The sequence below is a fragment of the Bubalus kerabau genome, unplaced genomic scaffold, assembly GCF_029407905.1.
Source record: "Bubalus kerabau isolate K-KA32 ecotype Philippines breed swamp buffalo unplaced genomic scaffold, PCC_UOA_SB_1v2 scaffold_90, whole genome shotgun sequence".
Lineage (NCBI taxonomy): Eukaryota > Metazoa > Chordata > Mammalia > Artiodactyla > Bovidae > Bubalus > Bubalus kerabau.
In genome coordinates, this window is record NW_026577944.1 from 134,875 (window position 1) to 154,018 (window position 19,144).

Here is a 19,144-nt window from a genome sequence, read left to right on the forward strand (position 1 = left end):
ATTACACAGTTTTCTCTGTATACATTAGCAGATAATAATCTGAAAAGGAATTTTAAAAAATTCCCTTTCAATAATGTCAACATGAATACAACACTTTGCCATGTATTAACGATGATGACAAGACTGGCACACTGGAAATTATACACCCTGGCTGAAAACTATCCTGAATACATGGACAGATATTCCATAATGATGGAAAGACTTAAGATGGCAATCACATGGAATGCATCTTCAATCTGAAATAAATATTCGATATGGTTTGATCGCTCAGAGCTTTTGTGTCATCAATTGTTATTAAAGTATAAAAGAGATAGAGAAAGCTGCTGACTTAGTCTTGAGGCTGGATGTACACCCTGCTGGGTTCTAGCCAGGTATTCTACAGGCACTAGCAGTCAGCTAAGGAAAGAAAGGCACTGTCTCAGGTAATTGCAGCAGGCCCCTCCCCCACGATATGCCTTGAGATAACATTGGCAGCAGGTGAGTCATCCCGGGCCAAAATTTGATAGACCTGAATCTTGAAGAAAGGCAGTATTCAAGGCAAATATATCATTTCCTTAATATAGATAAGGAGAACAAGCTAGGAGGAAAACATACTGTTTTTTTCAAGTTGCTTCTGAGCCTTTTGGGGGGACCGACCTGAAGCCAGAGTCTAGCGGAAATACATAGGATATTTATATCACTTAAGACAAACATTTCCTCAGGAAAAAAAAAGCATTGCTTAGCTCAAGGTTTGTCTGCGAAATGCTTACACATCAGGAGATGGCTCGAGCTGGGTTTCCACACACAAGAACATGCATGCAAAGGACAAGCCTGCACAGCCAATCTGCCCCACCCCACAGCAAGCAGCATTTCCAAGTGACCTCCTTAGGCCTTCCCCAAACTACAGGGGCACCTCTGGGTTTCCTGTTTCCCTCACTTCAAACACTTTTCTTAAAAAAAAAAAAAAATATCCCGCACACTTCTTGATAAATGCCACAGTGGAAGGAAAAAGGCCTTCAATATTAGGAACTCCATTTGAAAAACACTTGTAGCTTGGTTTTGTTTTAATTACACCACCACATAATTTAAACTTTTTACACGTTCTAATTATTCAGTTCCAAAACACCAAACTTTTCTTCCACAGGGTCCCCATGAAAAGGCCCACGCAGCAGGACAGCCACAGATTCTGACATGAAAGTGCAGCAAGGTACCCTCCCCCCTTCTTTGCTGCCTGGGCGGCCACCAGGGTTTGAAATCCATGCACCCTACTAAGTTTCTAGGGTGCAATTCGTGGACCCTTCCCTTTCCCATCCCAGCAGGTGCTCCAGGGCCCGCTGGCCTACAAAGTGCCAGAAGCAGGGCTGGGCCAGCCAGCCAAGATTCAGGGTTCTGTCCCTTGGACTTCCAGCGGACCCTAGGCTGCTTGGGAAACCCGCGCAGACTCGGAGATTTTTCAGCAGAGGGGTGGAGCGGTAAAGGCCTTGACCCCAAAGGCGAGGCCTTTCTGCGACCGCCAGGTGGGGGAGCTCCGAGAACGTGCCAACAGAGGGCGGAATACGTGGTTCCCTGCTCCACGCAGTCCCAGTGCCCTGACCCGTGGTCCGCACCCCTCCGCTGCGCCCACTGGATGCCGATCCTTGGGGACCCAGGAGCGCACGAAATGGGCGTGCCCAGCCGCAATGGCGACCCCCGAGAGCACAACTGGGAAGCCCTCCCCCACCCCCGCCAGGAGCCGACCCCAGCCGAGACCGGACCCCGCCCCGCGCCGCCCGGGTTCGCCCCGCCCCTGCCGCTCTCCCTGAGGCTTCCTAGCCGCAGTGGAGACCCCCGGGAGCACAACTGGGACCAAACCCCCACCCACAGCCATCGGAATCTCGACCCGCGAAGCCCGGGTTTACCCCGCCCAGGGTGCGCTCCCGGGGCATTTCCAGCCGCAGTGGCCACCTCCGAGAGCACAACTGGGAAGCCCTGCCCCACCCCCGCCAGGAGCCGACCCCTGCCCCGCGCCGCCCGGGTTCGCCCCGCCCCTGCCGCGCTCCCGGTGCCTTCCCAGCCGCAGTGAGGACCCCCGAGCGCACAACTGAGACCGCCCCCCACCCCCTCCCGACCGGAACCCCGACCCGCGCCGCCAGGGTTCGACCCACACCTGTCCCGGCACGCTGCCCACCTTCACCGGGGGCTCCCGGTGAGCCCCGCGCCCACTCCAGGTTCCAGGAGAGGCTCTGGCTACTGCCGCCAGTTCAAACACGAGGACAATACATCCACCCCACAGGGACAATGCAAGCTGTCTATGATTTAGGGATCAAACGAGGACTACAGAAAGGCAAGGTGACCTGACCTAGGAGGGCCATGAGAGTCTATAGAACCAGACAAAGTTGGTTACCAAGGAAACTTTTTTCCTTGGAACCGGGAAACCTGGTTCTTTGCATATGCAATGACCAACAATTAGCTTGTTACCCAAGCCTGCCTCGCTGCCACCCCCACCGCCACCCCCATCCCCCACTCCCCAGGAGACCGGCTCAAAGAAATATTTTAAATCTCAGGCAGAAAACTGGAAGATGTCTTGTCTGTCTCTCTGGATTTAGGTATGTGTCAGTGTGAGCCTTGTGGTTTTTGATAATATTGCTCAAGTTCTGAGTTCTGATTTCAATGGTCTCAAGACAAGGCAGCCCTTCCAAATCAAACTGCTGGAAATACAAGAAAACATTGACCTAAATGAACGTCCGAGTCCCGTGAACTGGGAACTAGTCAATATGAAATATCTAGTGTTTTTGGTTTTGCTCCTCCACTATAGATATGTCTAAGAGTCAACAACATTAAGCACAACATGTTCATAGTGCCTAGGTTTCCTTTGAGGTAAAAATTGCTCTATTGTCATATCTCTCACAAGCCTGTCAGCAAGAAAGTACCTGGAAACGACAACAACAAAAGTAAAAAATGTAAATGTGATATGAGCTTTTAGACAAACCCTTAACAATAATTATACTCCAAAATATCTGCCTCTCATAGTCTTGATTGAAGGCAGAGGAGAAGGGGACGACATAGGATAAGATGTTTGGATGGCTTCACTGACTCGATGGACATGAGTTTGAGCAAGCCCCTGGAGTTGCTGAGGGACTCGGAAGCCTGGCATCCTGCAGGCCACCGGGTCCCAAAGAGTCAGACACGTCTGAGCAACTGAACTGAACTGAACTGAAAAACGTTTCTCCAGGTGTTTTGGTTCCCCGAGTTTCTATCCTTGTGCTAAACTAAGTGACGACAGTGTATTTCATAGCTAGGTCATTTCCAAAGTAATGAAAGTTCTGAAAGGACCTCCCTTTTACACAGAAACAAAAGAGATTTTTGACTCTCCATGAATCTTGTCTGGCACCATCCTGACATGTTAAATGTAAGAAAGCAATTGTTTTGTTTTGTTTTGTTCTATTCTTGGGGGTGGGGGAAGGGAGTGCGCTATATCGAATGCCAATATAAAAGTCAGTTCTTGGTTGCTGAAGTGAAATGTATGACTTGTTTTTATAAGAAGGTATGTGGAATGCATTGACACTTGAGGAAGGAAAACGAAGTAGTTCTGTCTTACAGGTGGAAGTTTCAGGATGGGAGAAGCAAAGGAATGGGTACAGAATGGGATAAGGAGGTTGTAGCGAAAGTGGACCCCCAGAAAAGGGTTCTGTGCCTAGCAGAAGTTTTCTTGAGATGTGGAACTGCCTTTGCTAATGGAGTTTCAGTTTCTTTACCTCTTAAGTGATGTCTTCTAGGTTGACCTAGAACAGAAATCTTTGGTTAGCTTTGGCTAAGTGGAGAAGTAGTGTTTCACGGTGACATATGTGATCCTACCTGACTGTTCGCAACCCTTTTGATATCGATGCACTGCTTCTGCTGCTGCTGCTGCTGCCGCCGCCGCAGCCGCTGCTAATTCGTTTCAGGCGTGTCCGACTCTGTGCGACCTCGTAGACGGCAGCCCACCAGGTCCCGCAGTCCCTGGGTTTCTCTAGGCAAGAACACTGGAGTGGGTTGCCATTTCCTCCTCCCATGCATGAAAGTGAAAATGAACGTGAAGTCGCTCAGTGGTGTCCGACTCTTAGCGACCCCATGGACTGCAGCCTACCAGGCTCCTCTGTCCGTGGGATTTTCCACGCAAGAGTACTGGAGTGGGGTGCCATTGCCTTCTCCCATATCTATGCACAAGCCTGCCTAAATAATTGACTTCTAGCTAGCTTTGGGATGCCAATGACCATCCACCCTTACCAGGCAACAGAGAAGAGAAAACACTTACCACAGGAGGTCCTGGTAAGCAACAAGGAACTAACAAGCTCCCTCCAAGCAGGATTCTGCAGAGGTCAACAAGAGGTCAGTAAGAGATGGCAGACTGCAGTCCAGAGGTCCTAGCGACTTCCATCTTGCAGCAGAGACCCAGCATAGTCCAAACGAATTCAATGTTGCAAAAAATAAGGACAGAAGTCTTTGAGCACATGACTGAGTTTAGGGGTGAGGTAGTACATGTATGTGCCTGGAAAATCTTAACTATGAGAAAGGAAAGAAATTAAAGAAACTATCAAGCTGTCCAAACTGATAAAAGCGAATGATTACACAGTTTTCTCTGTATACATTAGCAGATAATAATCTGAAAAGGAATTTTAAAAAATTCCCTTTCAATAATGTCAACATGAATACAACACTTTGCCATGTATTAACGATGATGACAAGACTGGCACACTGGAAATTATACACCCTGGCTGAAAACTATCCTGAATACATGGACAGATATTCCATAATGATGGAAAGACTTAAGATGGCAATCACATGGAATGCATCTTCAATCTGAAATAAATATTCGATATGGTTTGATCGCTCAGAGCTTTTGTGTCATCAATTGTTATTAAAGTATAAAAGAGATAGAGAAAGCTGCTGACTTAGTCTTGAGGCTGGATGTACACCCTGCTGGGTTCTAGCCAGGTATTCTACAGGCACTATCAGTCAGCTAAGGAAAGAAAGGCACTGTCTCAGGTAATTGCAGCAGGCCCCTCCCCCACGATATGCCTTGAGATAACATTGGCAGCAGGTGAGTCATCCCGGGCCAAAATTTGATAGACCTGAATCTTGAAGAAAGGCAGTATTCAAGGCAAATATATCATTTCCTTAATATAGATAAGGAGAACAAGCTAGGAGGAAAACATACTGTTTTTTTCAAGTTGCTTCTGAGCCTTTTGGGGGGACCGACCTGAAGCCAGAGTCTAGCGGAAATACATAGGATATTTATATCACTTAAGACAAACATTTCCTCAGGAAAAAAAAAGCATTGCTTAGCTCAAGGTTTGTCTGCGAAATGCTTACACATCAGGAGATGGCTCGAGCTGGGTTTCCACACACAAGAACATGCATGCAAAGGACAAGCCTGCACAGCCAATCTGCCCCACCCCACAGCAAGCAGCATTTCCAAGTGACCTCCTTAGGCCTTCCCCAAACTACAGGGGCACCTCTGGGTTTCCTGTTTCCCTCACTTCAAACACTTTTCTTAAAAAAAAAAAAAAATATCCCGCACACTTCTTGATAAATGCCACAGTGGAAGGAAAAAGGCCTTCAATATTAGGAACTCCATTTGAAAAACACTTGTAGCTTGGTTTTGTTTTAATTACACCACCACATAATTTAAACTTTTTACACGTTCTAATTATTCAGTTCCAAAACACCAAACTTTTCTTCCACAGGGTCCCCATGAAAAGGCCCACGCAGCAGGACAGCCACAGATTCTGACATGAAAGGGCAGCAAGGTACCCTCCCCCCTTCTTTGCTGCCTGGGCGGCCACCAGGGTTTGAAATCCATGCACCCTACTAAGTTTCTAGGGTGCAATTCGTGGACCCTTCCCTTTCCCATCCCAGCAGGTGCTCCAGGGCCCGCTGGCCTACAAAGTGCCAGAAGCAGGGCTGGGCCAGCCAGCCAAGATTCAGGGTTCTGTCCCTTGGACTTCCAGCGGACCCTAGGCTGCTTGGGAAACCCGCGCAGACTCGGAGATTTTTCAGCAGAGGGGTGGAGCGGTAAAGGCCTTGATCCCAAAGGCGAGGCCTTTCTGCGACCGCCAGGTGGGGGAGCTCCGAGAACGTGCCAACAGAGGGCGGAATACGTGGTTCCCTGCTCCACGCAGTCCCAGTGCCCTGACCCGTGGTCCGCACCCCTCCGCTGCGCCCACTGGATGCCGATCCTTGGGGACCCAGGAGCGCACGAAATGGGCGTGCCCAGCCGCAATGGCGACCCCCGAGAGCACAACTGGGAAGCCCTCCCCCACCCCCGCCAGGAGCCGACCCCAGCCGAGACCGGACCCCGCCCCGCGCCGCCCGGGTTCGCCCCGCCCCTGCCGCTCTCCCTGAGGCTTCCTAGCCGCAGTGGAGACCCCCGGGAGCACAACTGGGACCAAACCCCCACCCACAGCCATCGGAATCTCGACCCGCGAAGCCCGGGTTTACCCCGCCCAGGGTGCGCTCCCGGGGCATTTCCAGCCGCAGTGGCCACCTCCGAGAGCACAACTGGGAAGCCCTGCCCCACCCCCGCCAGGAGCCGACCCCTGCCCCGCGCCGCCCGGGTTCGCCCCGCCCCTGCCGCGCTCCCGGTGCCTTCCCAGCCGCAGTGAAGACCCCCGAGCGCACAACTGAGACCGCCCCCCACCCCCTCCCGACCGGAACCCCGACCCGCGCCGCCAGGGTTCGACCCACACCTGTCCCGGCACGCTGCCCACCTTCACCGGGGGCTCCCGGTGAGCCCCGCGCCCACTCCAGGTTCCAGGAGAGGCTCTGGCTACTGCCGCCAGTTCAAACACGAGGACAATACATCCACCCCACAGGGACAATGCAAGCTGTCTATGATTTAGGGATCAAACGAGGACTACAGAAAGGCAAGGTGACCTGACCTAGGAGGGCCATGAGAGTCTATAGAACCAGACAAAGTTGGTTACCAAGGAAACTTTTTTCCTTGGAACCGGGAAACCTGGTTCTTTGCATATGCAATGACCAACAATTAGCTTGTTACCCAAGCCTGCCTCGCTGCCACCCCCACCGCCACCCCCATCCCCCACTCCCCAGGAGACCGGCTCAAAGAAATATTTTAAATCTCAGGCAGAAAACTGGAAGATGTCTTGTCTGTCTCTCTGGATTTAGGTATGTGTCAGTGTGAGCCTTGTGGTTTTTGATAATATTGCTCAAGTTCTGAGTTCTGATTTCAATGGTCTCAAGACAAGGCAGCCCTTCCAAATCAAACTGCTGGAAATACAAGAAAACATTGACCTAAATGAACGTCCGAGTCCCGTGAACTGGGAACTAGTCAATATGAAATATCTAGTGTTTTTGGTTTTGCTCCTCCACTATAGATATGTCTAAGAGTCAACAACATTAAGCACAACATGTTCATAGTGCCTAGGTTTCCTTTGAGGTAAAAATTGCTCTATTGTCATATCTCTCACAAGCCTGTCAGCAAGAAAGTACCTGGAAACGACAACAACAAAAGTAAAAAATGTAAATGTGATATGAGCTTTTAGACAAACCCTTAACAATAATTATACTCCAAAATATCTGCCTCTCATAGTCTTGATTGAAGGCAGAGGAGAAGGGGACGACATAGGATAAGATGTTTGGATGGCTTCACTGACTCGATGGACATGAGTTTGAGCAAGCCCCTGGAGTTGCTGAGGGACTCGGAAGCCTGGCATCCTGCAGGCCACCGGGTCCCAAAGAGTCAGACACGTCTGAGCAACTGAACTGAACTGAACTGAAAAACGTTTCTCCAGGTGTTTTGGTTCCCCGAGTTTCTATCCTTGTGCTAAACTAAGTGACGACAGTGTATTTCATAGCTAGGTCATTTCCAAAGTAATGAAAGTTCTGAAAGGACCTCCCTTTTACACAGAAACAAAAGAGATTTTTGACTCTCCATGAATCTTGTCTGGCACCATCCTGACATGTTAAATGTAAGAAAGCAATTGTTTTGTTTTGTTTTGTTCTATTCTTGGGGGTGGGGGAAGGGAGTGCGCTATATCGAACGCCAATATAAAAGTCAGTTCTTGGTTGCTGAAGTGAAATGTATGACTTGTTTTTATAAGAAGGTATGTGGAATGCATTGACACTTGAGGAAGGAAAACGAAGTAGTTCTGTCTTACAGGTGGAAGTTTCAGGATGGGAGAAGCAAAGGAATGGGTACAGAATGGGATAAGGAGGTTGTAGCGAAAGTGGACCCCCAGAAAAGGGTTCTGTGCCTAGCAGAAGTTTTCTTGAGATGTGGAACTGCCTTTGCTAATGGAGTTTCAGTTTCTTTACCTCTTAAGTGATGTCTTCTAGGTGGACCTAGAACAGAAATCTTTGGTTAGCTTTGGCTAAGTGGAGAAGTAGTGTTTCACGGTGACATATGTGATCCTACCTGACTGTTCGCAACCCTTTTGATATCGATGCACTGCTTCTGCTGCTGCTGCTGCTGCCGCCGCCGCAGCCGCTGCTAATTCGTTTCAGGCGTGTCCGACTCTGTGCGACCTCGTAGACGGCAGCCCACCAGGTCCCGCAGTCCCTGGGTTTCTCTAGGCAAGAACACTGGAGTGGGTTGCCATTTCCTCCTCCCATGCATGAAAGTGAAAATGAACGTGAAGTCGCTCAGTGGTGTCCGACTCTTAGCGACCCCATGGACTGCAGCCTACCAGGCTCCTCTGTCCGTGGGATTTTCCACGCAAGAGTACTGGAGTGGGGTGCCATTGCCTTCTCCCATATCTATGCACAAGCCTGCCTAAATAATTGACTTCTAGCTAGCTTTGGGATGCCAATGACCATCCACCCTTACCAGGCAACAGAGAAGAGAAAACACTTACCACAGGAGGTCCTGGTAAGCAACAAGGAACTAACAAGCTCCCTCCAAGCAGGATTCTGCAGAGGTCAACAAGAGGTCAGTAAGAGATGGCAGACTGCAGTCCAGAGGTCCTAGCGACTTCCATCTTGCAGCAGAGACCCAGCATAGTCCAAACGAATTCAATGTTGCAAAAAATAAGGACAGAAGTCTTTGAGCACATGACTGAGTTTAGGGGTGAGGTAGTACATGTATGTGCCTGGAAAATCTTAACTATGAGAAAGGAAAGAAATTAAAGAAACTATCAAGCTGTCCAAACTGATAAAAGCGAATGATTACACAGTTTTCTCTGTATACATTAGCAGATAATAATCTGAAAAGGAATTTTAAAAAATTCCCTTTCAATAATGTCAACATGAATACAACACTTTGCCATGTATTAACGATGATGACAAGACTGGCACACTGGAAATTATACACCCTGGCTGAAAACTATCCTGAATACATGGACAGATATTCCATAATGATGGAAAGACTTAAGATGGCAATCACATGGAATGCATCTTCAATCTGAAATAAATATTCGATATGGTTTGATCGCTCAGAGCTTTTGTGTCATCAATTGTTATTAAAGTATAAAAGAGATAGAGAAAGCTGCTGACTTAGTCTTGAGGCTGGATGTACACCCTGCTGGGTTCTAGCCAGGTATTCTACAGGCACTAGCAGTCAGCTAAGGAAAGAAAGGCACTGTCTCAGGTAATTGCAGCAGGCCCCTCCCCCACGATATGCCTTGAGATAACATTGGCAGCAGGTGAGTCATCCCGGGCCAAAATTTGATAGACCTGAATCTTGAAGAAAGGCAGTATTCAAGGCAAATATATCATTTCCTTAATATAGATAAGGAGAACAAGCTAGGAGGAAAACATACTGTTTTTTTCAAGTTGCTTCTGAGCCTTTTGGGGGGACCAACCTGAAGCCAGAGTCTAGCGGAAATACATAGGATATTTATATCACTTAAGACAAACATTTCCTCAGGAAAAAAAAAGCATTGCTTAGCTCAAGGTTTGTCTGCGAAATGCTTACACATCAGGAGATGGCTCGAGCTGGGTTTCCACACACAAGAACATGCATGCAAAGGACAAGCCTGCACAGCCAATCTGCCCCACCCCACAGCAAGCAGCATTTCCAAGTGACCTCCTTAGGCCTTCCCCAAACTACAGGGGCACCTCTGGGTTTCCTGTTTCCCTCACTTCAAACACTTTTCTTAAAAAAAAAAAAAAATATCCCGCACACTTCTTGATAAATGCCACAGTGGAAGGAAAAAGGCCTTCAATATTAGGAACTCCATTTGAAAAACACTTGTAGCTTGGTTTTGTTTTAATTACACCACCACATAATTTAAACTTTTTACACGTTCTAATTATTCAGTTCCAAAACACCAAACTTTTCTTCCACAGGGTCCCCATGAAAAGGCCCACGCAGCAGGACAGCCACAGATTCTGACATGAAAGTGCAGCAAGGTACCCTCCCCCCTTCTTTGCTGCCTGGGCGGCCACCAGGGTTTGAAATCCATGCACCCTACTAAGTTTCTAGGGTGCAATTCGTGGACCCTTCCCTTTCCCATCCCAGCAGGTGCTCCAGGGCCCGCTGGCCTACAAAGTGCCAGAAGCAGGGCTGGGCCAGCCAGCCAAGATTCAGGGTTCTGTCCCTTGGACTTCCAGCGGACCCTAGGCTGCTTGGGAAACCCGCGCAGACTCGGAGATTTTTCAGCAGAGGGGTGGAGCGGTAAAGGCCTTGACCCCAAAGGCGAGGCCTTTCTGCGACCGCCAGGTGGGGGAGCTCCGAGAACGTGCCAACAGAGGGCGGAATACGTGGTTCCCTGCTCCACGCAGTCCCAGTGCCCTGACCCGTGGTCCGCACCCCTCCGCTGCGCCCACTGGATGCCGATCCTTGGGGACCCAGGAGCGCACGAAATGGGCGTGCCCAGCCGCAATGGCGACCCCCGAGAGCACAACTGGGAAGCCCTCCCCCACCCCCGCCAGGAGCCGACCCCAGCCGAGACCGGACCCCGCCCCGCGCCGCCCGGGTTCGCCCCGCCCCTGCCGCTCTCCCTGAGGCTTCCTAGCCGCAGTGGAGACCCCTGGGAGCACAACTGGGACCAAACCCCCACCCACAGCCATCGGAATCTCGACCCGCGAAGCCCGGGTTTACCCCGCCCAGGGTGCGCTCCCGGGGCATTTCCAGCCGCAGTGGCCACCTCCGAGAGCACAACTGGGAAGCCCTGCCCCACCCCCGCCAGGAGCCGACCCCTGCCCCGCGCCGCCCGGGTTCGCCCCGCCCCTGCCGCGCTCCCGGTGCCTTCCCAGCCGCAGTGAGGATCCCCGAGCGCACAACTGAGACCGCCCCCCACCCCCTCCCGACCGGAACCCCGACCCGCGCCGCCAGGGTTCGACCCACACCTGTCCCGGCACGCTGCCCACCTTCACCGGGGGCTCCCGGTGAGCCCCGCGCCCACTCCAGGTTCCAGGAGAGGCTCTGGCTACTGCCGCCAGTTCAAACACGAGGACAATACATCCACCCCACAGGGACAATGCAAGCTGTCTATGATTTAGGGATCAAACGAGGACTACAGAAAGGCAAGGTGACCTGACCTAGGAGGGCCATGAGAGTCTATAGAACCAGACAAAGTTGGTTACCAAGGAAACTTTTTTCCTTGGAACCGGGAAACCTGGTTCTTTGCATATGCAATGACCAACAATTAGCTTGTTACCCAAGCCTGCCTCGCTGCCACCCCCACCGCCACCCCCATCCCCCACTCCCCAGGAGACCGGCTCAAAGAAATATTTTAAATCTCAGGCAGAAAACTGGAAGATGTCTTGTCTGTCTCTCTGGATTTAGGTATGTGTCAGTGTGAGCCTTGTGGTTTTTGATAATATTGCTCAAGTTCTGAGTTCTGATTTCAATGGTCTCAAGACAAGGCAGCCCTTCCAAATCAAACTGCTGGAAATACAAGAAAACATTGACCTAAATGAACGTCCGAGTCCCGTGAACTGGGAACTAGTCAATATGAAATATCTAGTGTTTTTGGTTTTGCTCCTCCACTATAGATATGTCTAAGAGTCAACAACATTAAGCACAACATGTTCATAGTGCCTAGGTTTCCTTTGAGGTAAAAATTGCTCTATTGTCATATCTCTCACAAGCCTGTCAGCAAGAAAGTACCTGGAAACGACAACAACAAAAGTAAAAAATGTAAATGTGATATGAGCTTTTAGACAAACCCTTAACAATAATTATACTCCAAAATATCTGCCTCTCATAGTCTTGATTGAAGGCAGAGGAGAAGGGGACGACATAGGATAAGATGTTTGGATGGCTTCACTGACTCGATGGACATGAGTTTGAGCAAGCCCCTGGAGTTGCTGAGGGACTCGGAAGCCTGGCATCCTGCAGGCCACCGGGTCCCAAAGAGTCAGACACGTCTGAGCAACTGAACTGAACTGAACTGAAAAACGTTTCTCCAGGTGTTTTGGTTCCCCGAGTTTCTATCCTTGTGCTAAACTAAGTGACGACAGTGTATTTCATAGCTAGGTCATTTCCAAAGTAATGAAAGTTCTGAAAGGACCTCCCTTTTACACAGAAACAAAAGAGATTTTTGACTCTCCATGAATCTTGTCTGGCACCATCCTGACATGTTAAATGTAAGAAAGCAATTGTTTTGTTTTGTTTTGTTCTATTCTTGGGGGTGGGGGAAGGGAGTGCGCTATATCGAACGCCAATATAAAAGTCAGTTCTTGGTTGCTGAAGTGAAATGTATGACTTGTTTTTATAAGAAGGTATGTGGAATGCATTGACACTTGAGGAAGGAAAACGAAGTAGTTCTGTCTTACAGGTGGAAGTTTCAGGATGGGAGAAGCAAAGGAATGGGTACAGAATGGGATAAGGAGGTTGTAGCGAAAGTGGACCTCCAGAAAAGGGTTCTGTGCCTAGCAGAAGTTTTCTTGAGATGTTGAACTGCCTTTGCTAATGGAGTTTCAGTTTCTTTACCTCTTAAGTGATGTCTTCTAGGTTGACCTAGAACAGAAATCTTTGGTTAGCTTTGGCTACGTGGAGAAGTAGTGTTTCACGGTGACATATGTGATCCTACCTGACTGTTCTCAACCCTTTTGATTTCAATGCACTGCTTCTGCTGCTGCTGCTAAGTCGTTTCAGTCGTGTCCGACTCTGTGCGACCCCATACATGGCAGCCCACCAGGTCCCGCAGTCCCTGGGTTTCTCTAGGCAAGAACACTGGAGTGGGTTGCCATTTCCTCCTCCCATGCATGAAAGTGAAAATGAACGTGAAGTCGCTCAGTGGTGTCCGACTCTTAGCGACCCCATGGACTGCAGCCTACCAGGCTCCTCTGTCCGTGGGATTTTCCACGCAAGAGTCCTGGAGTGGGGTACCATTGCCTTCTCCCATATCTATGCAGAAGCCTGCCTAAATAATTGACTTCTAGCTAGCTTTGGGATGCCAATGACCATCCACCCTTACCAGGCAACAGAGAAGAGAAACCACTTACCACAGGAGGTCCTGGTAAAAGAACAAGGAACTAACAAGCTCCCACCAACCAGGATTCTGCAGAGGTCAACAAGAGGTCAGTAAGAGATGGCAGACTGCAGTCCAGAGGTCCTAGCGACTTCCATCTTGCAGCAGAGACCCAGAATAATCAAAACGAATTCATGTTGCAAAAAATAAGGACAGAAGTTCTTTGAGCACATGACTGAGTTTAGGGGTGAGGTAGTACATGTATGTGCCTGGAAAATCTTAAATATGAGAAAGGAAAGAAATTAAAGAAACTCTCAAGCTGTCCAAACTGATAAAAACGAATGATTACACAGTTTTCTCTGTATACATTAGTAGATAATAATCTGAAAAGGAATTTTAAAAAATTCCCTTTCAATAATGTCAACATGAATACAACACTTTGCCATGTATTAACGATGATGACAAGACTGGCACACTGGAAATTATACACCCTGGCTGAAAACTATCCTGAATACATGGACAGATATTCCATAATGATGGAAAGACTTAAGATGGCAATCACATGGAATGCATCTTCAATCTGAAATAAATATTCGATATGGTTTGATCGCTCAGAGCTTTTGTATCATCAATTGTTATTAAAGTATAAAAGAGATAGAGAAAGCTGCTGACTTAGTCTTGAGGCTGGATGTACACCCTGCTGGGTTCTAGCCAGGTATTCTACAGGCACTATCAGTCAGCTAAGGAAAGAAAGGCACTGTCTCAGGTAATTGCAGCAGGCCCCTCCCCCACGATATGCCTTGAGATAACATTGGCAGCAGGTGAGTCATCCCGGGCCAAAATTTGATAGACCTGAATCTTGAAGAAAGGCAGTATTCAAGGCAAATATATCATTTCCTTAATATAGATAAGGAGAACAAGCTAGGAGGAAAACATACTGTTTTTTTCAAGTTGCTTCTGAGCCTTTTGGGGGAACCGACCTGAAGCCAGAGTCTAGCGGAAATACATAGGATATTTATATCACTTAAGACAAACATTTCCTCAGGAAAAAAAAGCATTGCTTAGCTCAAAGTTTGTGTGCGAAATGCTTACACATCAGGAGATGGCTCGAGCTGGGTTTCCACACACAAGAACATGCATGCAAAGGACAAGCCTGCACAGCCAATCTGCCCCACCCCACAGCAAGCAGCATTTCCAAGTGACCTCCTTAGGCCTTCCCCAAACTACAGGGGCACCTCTGGGTTTCCTGTTTCCCTCACGTCAAACACTTTTCTTAAAAAAAAAAAAATATCCCGCACACTTCTTGATAAATGCCACAGTGGAAGGAAACAGGCCTTCAATATTAGGAACTCTATTTGAAAAACACTTGTAGCTTGGTTTTGTTTTAATTACACCACCACATAATTTAAACTTTTTACACGTTCTAATTATTCAGTTCCAAAACACCAAACTTTTCTTCCACAGGGTCCCCATGAAAAGGCCCACGCAGCAGGACAGCCACAGATTCTGACATGAAAGGGCAGCAAGGTACCCTCCCCCCTTCTTTGCTGCCTGGGCGGCCACCAGGGTTTGAAATCCATGCACCCTACTAAGTTTCTAGGGTGCAATCCGTGGACCCTTCGCTTTCCCATCCCAGTAGGTGCTCAAGGGCCCGCTGGCCTACAAAGTGCCAGAAGCAGGGTTGGGCCAGCCGGCCAGAGTTCAGGGTTCTGTCCCTTGGACTTCTAGCGGACACTAGGCTGCTTGGGAAACCCGCGCAGACTCTGAGACTTTTCAGCAAAGGGGTGGAGCGGTAAAGGCCTTGACCCCAAAGGCGAGGCCTTTCTGCGACCGCCAGGTTGGGGAGCTCCGAGAATGTACCAACAGACGGCGGAATACGTGGTTCCCTGCTCCACGCAGTCCCAGTGCCCTTACCAGTGGTCCGCAGCCCTCCGCTGCACCCACGGGATGGCGATCCTTGGGGACCCAGGAGCGGACGAAATGGGTGTTCCCAGCCTCAGTGGAGACCCCTGAGAGCACAACTGGGAAGCCCTCCCCATCCCCGCCAAGAGCCAACCCCGCCACAACCGGACCCCCTCCCCTCACGCCAGGGTTCGCCCCGCCCCTGCCGCGCTCCCGGCGCGTTCCCAGCCGCAGTGGCGACCCCCGGGAGCACAACTGGGACCGACCCCCACCTACAGCCATCGTAATCTCCACCCGCGCAGCCGGAGTTTACCCCGCCCCGGTGCGGTCCCGGCGCGTTTCCAGCCGCAGTGGCCACTTCCGAGAGCACTACTGGGACTGCTTCCCACCCCCTCCCGACCGGAAAACGGCCCCGCGCCGCCCGGTTTCGCCCCGCCCCTGCCTCGCTCCCGGTACATTTCCAGCCGCAGTGGGGACCCCCGAGAGCACAACTGGGACCGCTTCCCACCCCCTCCCGACCGGAAACCCGCCCCGCGCCGCCCTGTTTCGCCCCGCCCCTGCCACGCTCCCGGTACCTTACCAATTTCTAGCGTTCACGCCCGGATAGGAGCAGGATGTAGGAGTGTGGGAGATGTGTCTGGAGCCTGACAGCCTCAGCTCCGCTCTGGCCTGCCCTTTGGACCTAGGAGCCAGGCCAACTTGCAGAGGGCTTATTGCCCTATTGTATGCAAACTACCAAGGCCTACCGCAAGGAGAGCTCTGTCGGAGGGAAGGGAAGTGCCCCAGGCTGCGTTCCCAAGCTGTTGCTAGGCAACCCAGACTCAGCGCTAAACGGAGGGAATCAGGGTCCTAGTGCCCCAGTCTTTGGGAGGGAGCTCCACAGCCAGAGTGTTCCTCCGTTTGTGCCCAGAAAGCGCCTGCCAGACTGGGCTTCCCTGGAGCTCTGTTGCAGAGCAGAGACGTGTGGATGTGTTTTGGGGCCTTGACTTGTGCGTTTGGGCTCCCTAGCACAGCCCCAGCGTAGGGGAACCAGCCCCTTAGCAAAGAGCTCCAGGCAGTGCTTTGTGCCCAGGCCTGGATGCCCAGTCCCAGCACGCGGGAGAGATGAGTTAGGCCATTGGCGGGTTCTTGCAAGCCTGTATTGGAAAGGACCGAATGAGCTTCACACCGGCGGAGCTGCAGATCTGTGCCCAGGCGCGATAGGACAGAGCCCCTGTCGAGATGCTGCTCTGCCTGAGCGAGCCTCGCCAAGCCCTTCCCAGCTTCTAGCTTTCGCGCAGGGGAAGGAACAGACTGCGGAAGTGGGGGAGACGTGACTGGCGGGCGCCTTACTGGCCTCAGCTCCGCTCTTCCCTTCCCTTTGCACCTATGATCCATGCCTCCTTGCAGAGGGCTTAGGTCCCGAAGGAGAGCTCTGTCAGAGGGAAGGGAAGCGCCCCAGGCTGCATTCCCAGCTGTTGCTTAGCCGCCCAGACTCAGCGCTGCACAGGGGGAATCAGGCTCTCTGTGCCCCTATGTTGGGCATGCAGCTTCACACACAGGTGTGTCTCCGTAGGAATCAAGAAAGTTCCTGACAGAGTGAGGTTCACTAGAGCTATACTAAAGAGCAAAGACTTGTCCATGTGGTCTTGCCTTCTCCTGTGCGTTTGGGTCTCCGGGCTCGCCCCCAGCTCCGTGGAAACAACCCCTGAGAAAATATCTTCAAGATCTGCTTTTCCCAGTGTCTGGGAACTGGGGTTCGTAGGAGGATAGAAAAGCACGCCTCCATCGGGAACGAAAAGGCAGCCAACCTGCCTGTGATTTGAAGCCTCTATTTGGAAGGAATGGGTTAGCTTCTCCTAAAGGAGACCTCCAGATCTGCTCAGAAGTCGGTAATTCCAGAGGCAGGGTGCTGGTTCCTGATTGCCCTTTGCTAGCCTTGCAAAGACATTCCTAGGTTCTAGAGTTATTTTCCATGAAGGAGCAGGCTTCGGGAATGTGTCAGACGGGACTGGCTCCTTATTGGCCTCAGCTCAGCTATTGCCTTTCCATTCAAACTAGGACAAGGGCCTACTTTATGAAGGGTAAGGGTCTTCTTCTTTGCCAACTGCCAAGGGCTACAGCAATGAGACCTCTGTCAAGGCGAGGGAAGCCTAAGAGGATGGATTCTCAAGCAGGTGCTTTGCCACAAAGCATCAGCACCCCATGGAGAGAATCAAGCTCCCTGTGCCCCAATGTTGGGAGTGTAGCTTCACACACAGAGTTGTCTCTATAGGAGCCAAGAATTTTCCTGAGACATTAGGTTCACTAAACCTCTCCTACAGAGCATAGACCTGTCCATGTGGTTTTGCCTTCCCCTGTGAGTTGGGTCCCCGAGGTCCGCCACACATCCGGGGAAACTGTGCCTGAGAAAAGATCTCCAGGAACTGCTTCACTGAGGCTGGGAAACGCTGTTCACAGGAAGTAAGGCAAGCGAATCTCCTGCAGAGAAAAAGAGGCCTTACTGTCCCTGGAGGAGCAGGCTGCCAGAGTGTGTGAAACCTGACTGCTGCCTTACTGGCCTCAGCTCCGCCATTGCCTGTTCATCCGAGCTAGGACCCAGGCCTACTTGGAGAAGCGTTTGGGTGCGGATTTCTACAAAGTGCCAAGGGCTACAGCAGTGAGAATTCTCTCAGCGGTAAGGGAGAGCACTGTATGGATTCTCAAGCTGTTTTCTGAACGACAGCATCAAAATGAACAGAGAGAATCAGGCTCTCTGTCCCCCTATGTTAGGTATGCAGCTTCACACACACAGGTGTCTCTATAGGAGCCAAGAATGCTCCTGAGAGATGAGGTTCACTAGAGGTCTGCTGCAGAGCATAGACGTCTCCATGTGGTCTTGCCTTCCCCTGTGGCTTTGGGTCTCCGGGCTCGGCCCCAGCTCCGTGGAAACAACCCCTGAGAAAATATCTTCAAGATCCACTTTTCCCAGAGGCTGGGAACTGGGGTTCATAGGAGGAGAGAAAAGCAAGCCTCCTTCGGGCACGAAAGGCAGCCAACCTGCCTGTGTTTTGAAGCCTCTATTTGGAAGGAATGGGTTAGCTTCTCCTAAAGGAGACCTCCAGATCTGCTCAGAAGTCGGTAATTCCAGAGGCAGGGTGCTGGTTCCTGACTGCCCTTTGCCAGCCTTGCAAAGACATTCCTAGATTCTAGAGTTATATTCCATGAAGGAGCAGGCATCGGGAATGTGTCAGACGGGACTGGCTCCTTATTGGCCTCAGCTCAGCTATTTCCTTTCCATTCAAACTAGGACAAGGGCCTACTTTATGAAGGGTAAGGGTCTTCTTCTTTGCCAACTGCCAAGGGCTACAGCAATGAGACCTCTGTCAAGGCGAGGGAAGCCTAAGAGGATGGATTCTCAAGCAGGTGCTTTACTACAAAGCATCAGCACCCCACGGAGAGAATCAAGCTCCCTGTGCCCCAATGTTGGGAGTGTAGCTTCACACACAGAGTTGTCTCTATAGGAGCCAAGAATGTTCCTGAGAGATTAGGTTCACTAAACCTCTCCTACAGAGCATAGACCTGTCCATGTGGTTTTGCCTTCCCCTGTGAGTTGGGTCCCCGAGGTCCGCCACACATCCGGGGAAACTGTGCCTGAGAAAAGATCTCCAGGAACCGCTTCGCTGAGGCTGGGAAACGCTGTTCACAGGAAGTAAGGCAAGCGAATCTCCTGCAGAGAAAAAGAGGCCTTACTGTCCCTGGAGGAGCAGGCTGCCAGAGTGTGTGAAACCTGACTGTTGCCTTACTGGCCTCAGCTCCGCCATTGCCTGTTCATCCGAGCTAGGACCCAGGCCTACTTGGAGAAGCGTTTGGGTGCGGGTTTCTACAAAGTGCCAAGGGCTATAGCAGTGAGAATTCTCTCAGCGGTAAGGGAGAGCATTATGTGGATTCTCAAGCTGTTTTCTGAA

General features: G+C 50.5%; 1 long non-coding RNA gene across 1 annotated transcript in view; it reads right to left on the minus strand.

Annotated features, from left to right (window-relative positions):
- The window catches only part of LOC129641166 (uncharacterized), a 50,455-nt gene extending 34,498 nt beyond the window's left edge, over positions 1-15,957 (minus strand). Inside the window, exon 1 of the long non-coding RNA XR_008709147.1 lies at positions 15,799-15,957. This is a non-coding gene — a long non-coding RNA (uncharacterized LOC129641166). The remainder of the gene's footprint in view (positions 1-15,798) is intronic.
- Positions 15,958-19,144: the final 3,187 nt, after the last annotated feature.